The sequence below is a fragment of the Hydra viridissima genome, unplaced genomic scaffold (genome assembly GCF_058129835.1).
Source record: "Hydra viridissima isolate aposymbiotic clone 2 unplaced genomic scaffold, HvirCarnegie_v1 scaffold_1, whole genome shotgun sequence".
Taxonomy (NCBI): Eukaryota; Metazoa; Cnidaria; class Hydrozoa; order Anthoathecata; family Hydridae; genus Hydra; species Hydra viridissima.
In genome coordinates, this window is record NW_028324300.1 from 567860 (window position 1) to 572500 (window position 4641).

The 4641-nt window shown below is 27.3% G+C and overlaps 1 long non-coding RNA gene across 3 annotated transcripts; it reads right to left on the reverse strand.

The window, feature by feature from the left end:
* Positions 1 to 517: 517 nt before the first annotated feature.
* On the reverse strand, positions 518 to 3066 carry LOC149892777 (uncharacterized). Of its 3 annotated transcripts, none has more exons than XR_016449372.1 (3): positions 2523 to 2683; positions 722 to 2101; positions 518 to 621 (listed from the first exon to the last, which is right to left on the reverse strand). It is a non-coding gene; the product is annotated as an uncharacterized LOC149892777 (long non-coding RNA). The 3 variants fall into 3 exon arrangements; XR_016449373.1 differs by having other exon boundaries at positions 1997 to 2101; positions 2523 to 2679; XR_016449371.1 differs by lacking the exon at positions 518 to 621 and adding an exon at positions 2940 to 3066 and having other exon boundaries at positions 1609 to 2101; positions 2523 to 2758.
* Between the last annotated feature and the right edge of the window lie 1575 nt (positions 3067 to 4641).

A 4641-nucleotide genomic window follows, 5' to 3' on the forward strand; every position in this document is an offset into this window, starting at 1 on the left:
TGATACTTTTTATAACATGAACTTTATTTTATAAGATTAGTATAAAGCGAACGTTAATTATACATGAATTATTAACTTTTTGGTACCCCTTGATACATGTTTCTTTAAAAAAGGAAACTGTCTTTAAAACGTTAAGTTCTCTTCAATATTTTGGCACTAATAAAGGACCTCCCTTCCCCGTTTTTGCCGTTTTACCTTAATGGTGGTCAGGAGAATATTTTTATTAAGAGTAGTCAGGTTTTTGATGAAGACCTTTTACCAGAATACCGAAATGTAAAACAATGATTTACGTTTATAAGAATTTTTTCTTTTTAATATTTATAAGAATTTAACATATATAAGAATTTTTTCTTTCCTCAAAAGTGTTGCAAATGCAAACTAAGCTAATTAATTAGTTAAAAACCTTATAAAATTTAAGTAACTCGATATTTGAAAAATGCGCTAAACTACAATATTAACCACCAAATTACGTACAGCAAATTATTAGGCTTAAAATAGAGAAAACTTTAAAAAAAAATGAACTAATTGCATACATTTATATCATTTTAACTGACCAAAATTTACAATAAAAGGTAATCAGGTTTCTTTTTATAAATCGTATAAATGCGTCAATCGTAAATCCTAAAGAAAAAAAAAATGGAATTATGATACTATAATTACAACAACAACAAAAAAAAAATAATAAAATAAAACACCGCATAAAAACTGAAAATCGATGTACCTATTTATAGTAACCCATTTTGACATGGCAGTTAATATAAACATTTATCGAAAATGTAACAATAAAATCTGTTTCGAAGTACAAAAGGATTAACAATACTACATATGTATATAAAAAAAAAAACAATTTAAGATATAAATTGCATTTTTACCATGTTGTCTTGGCTTTCAGTAAATAAATAAAAGCAGTAAGTTCCAATAATGAAACAACCTATTATTCATTTTTTACAATAGTCACCAACATGAAGGTGTCTATTGTTAAAAATGAATACCAACACAAAACATCACAACAATAACACATAGCAATAGAATATTTACACCCTTGATCCTAATATCCAGCGAAAATAATAAACCAAATTAAAATATGAAAGGCAAACCTAGAAAACCAATTTAAAGTTAACTATATATTTATCTTTTTACTAAACATATAACTACATAAAAGTATATTTGTTTTTATGTTTAATATTAGTTATTCAATTACTTCAAATTTAGGACATGAAAACACCCTGGATTTAAAGATCAAGGTTGCATACTCTCATACACATTACGCTAAACATTAACAGACATTATTATGTGTTTTGAGAATAATTAAAAAAGGCTACACAACACAACCTAACTCCAAAGCAGTAACTCCGCCTGGCACTAAATGCTGCCAAGTCACAACTCTGCTATAAGTACATCGCTTGGGTGGCAAGGTTATCAATCTTGCTCAACATAATGCCAAATCACACCACTTTGAAAACATGGAAACAACATAATTTAAACATATATACAACTATAAACAAATATGGTTTTATATAACACATTTGATTAATAATCTTTTCAATTTGATGAAGAGTAGCTTGTTCAGCTATTAGAAGTGGGACTGAGTGGTGAATGAAATCTTCCATCATAAAAAATTTCTATGTATTCCAGAGATGTAAAGGATTGTCAGGTTCACAAAAGGTCAAAATAATTGAAAACAACTGTCTAATTTTCTTTGGCATGTCTTAAAACCGCCTCAGAAAGAGTATTCTGCCATTCAGTGTCATCTTGCAACAGACCTTTCAAATCACATGCTACACAAAACGTTTCAAGGACAATACCATTAACAGTATGCACATCCTCCCAAGATGTTGCTCCTTTTGCTTGCAAAAGTAACAGTCTAAGAAAAAACTATTCTCCAGTTGGATTAACTTTATACATTCTTACTATCACCTTATTACCACCCCTTTGTCTAACCTTCCATTTACAATGTTTATCATCAAATATAAAGTGATAAGGAATGTCTACATACAAATAGCAATATGCTCTTTCATTTTCAGTATTTAACTTAAACCATGCCATTAGGTGCATATCACGCTGAGCTGCACGATCTAAAGCCATATGTTCTGCTCCTTCTCTAAAATACATTAATTGATTTTCAGGTAGATGTTTACCAAGTCACAGCACTTTAAAAACACAGAAAGAACATAATATAAAAATATGTACAAACTATAAGCACAATAAATGTGTTTAAATATGTATATAAGGTTAAACATATACTAATACTAAAATAAATAAATACCTTATATACATATTTAAACACATTTTTAAAACAATTATGTAACACATATTAACACATACACAAACAGTAAAAAAACACTTTACATTATTATAAAAACACATTGATAAAACAACTATAAAGCACTTATTACCACATACACATACATATTAAAAAAGCATATATGCAAACAATAAACGTGTGCAAACAAAAATTTTAAAAATGATGCGAGAAAATTTAAAAAGATACAAAATATATATTTACAAACAATAATCTTTACCTTCTTTTTTTTCTTCATAAGAACTGTAATCCTCATAACAAAATTTAACCTTTACATACAATAACATGTGACATGCGTTGTTAGTGTTGGCACAAAATTTTAATTTATTTTTCTAAATTTTCTAAAAAAGAACAAAAATAGTTAATAGCATCACAGAAATTTCAAAGTATTAATAACCCTTTTATGGAAATAGCATCAGTATAACTTTAAATAACATCCATACCCCTATTTTCTTTCTAAAAAATAAAAAAATAAAAATAAAACTGCTAAAAGAAAAACTAAAACAAACAAAATCTAAACGATTTAAAAAATTAAAATCCTTTCTACTCTAAATCCTTTCTACTTTATCTAATAAAAATTTTAATCCTTTCTACTTTATCTGATAAAAATGTATATATAACTATTTCATATACTTACTTCAATTATAATACGATATATAATTGATTAAGATGATTCTTTATGTAATATATCTAAACTAATAATTAAATTCCAAAAGGAAAAAAGTTTTAACTCGCTCAAAAGATCTTTCTCCAATGGCCGCGTGCATTTGAAGAACGCGCTTTACCAAAGCCTAGTAACTAATTCAAAGCCTAGGAACTAATGACGAAACGACGTTGAACATTAAACGTTGAACGTTGAACGTTAAGCATTTCTGTAGGAATTATATTATGATAATAATAATAATAATAATAATAATAGTAATAATAATATTAACAATATTAATAATAGTAATAGAAATAATATAAATAATAATAATAATGGTAATAGAAACAATAATAATAATAATAATAATATAAATAATAATAATAGTAATAATAATAATAATAAAAATAATAATAATAATAATAATAATAATAATGATAATAATATTAATAACAATAATAATATTAATAATAATAATAGTAACAGATATAATAATAATAATAATAATAATAATAATAATAATAATAATAATAATTATAACAATAGTAATAATAATAATAATAATAATGATAATAATAATAGTAATAATAATAATAATAATATTATAAATAGTAATTATAATAACACTAATTATAATAATAATAATTATTATTATTATTATAATAAAGAAATAATTTTAATGATGTATAACAACTCTTAACTGGGCAAGCGCAGTCAAGCACGGTTCAGAAGCCAATAAAGCAATTATCACAGCAGTCAATGAAAATGCCAAAATTGTAGAAATGAAATTAAAAAGAGCTATAATTGCCGGTCTTCCAAAATCCTTTGACAACAACCAGAGGCTACTTTCAGTTCAAAACATGCTCAAAAAACTTAATTATAATGTTGCTTTTAAAGTTGTTGGGCATTTCACAAAAAAGATTAACAATACCACCAGTTTAACTACCATAGCAGCTGAACCAAATGAATTGATCACCGTTGAGTTTGACTCGAAAGAGCACCGCAATGATCTCTTATCTAATGCAAAGCAACTTGCCTCAATAGACGAATTAAAATCTGTCTACATTCGCCCAGACCGTACACCTCTCGAACAAGAAACATTTAACAACTTAAACAAAAAGCGTGCTACCGAGAATGCAGAACTATTGGCAAAAGACTTACTTGACAAACCCTTTCGATTTGTCATCCGCTCTGGGCTCGTAACGTCAGTTCAAAATGGAAAATCACATCCCTGGTTGGGGAATATAGAGAAACTAGAAAGCTCGTTAAAAAATTAAGTCGTTCTTCTCTAAAATCCTTCGAAATTGCCCTTGCCAATGATAAGCGTAACCCTAAAAGACTGTTTTCATACATAAATAGTAAACGCTCTGTAATAAATCAGATCTCATCTATGCGAATCACCAGTTCCAGTGAGATCATTAGCTCTGACAAAATTACAATAGCCAATTCACTTAACAATCAATTTCAATCAGTTTTTAGCAAAGAGCCATCCAATGATATTCTTCCCCGTTTTGATCGTAGAACTAACACAATCCTCAATAACATATCTTTCGATACTCTGGCCATTCTTATGGAACTCTCAGCACTAGATATATCTAAATCACTTGGTCTAGACAATGTCAGTCCTCACGTTTTACGCTTTTGTTCTACCTCAATGTCTTCTCCACTTTCTCTTATCTTTCAAAAGTCATTTGAC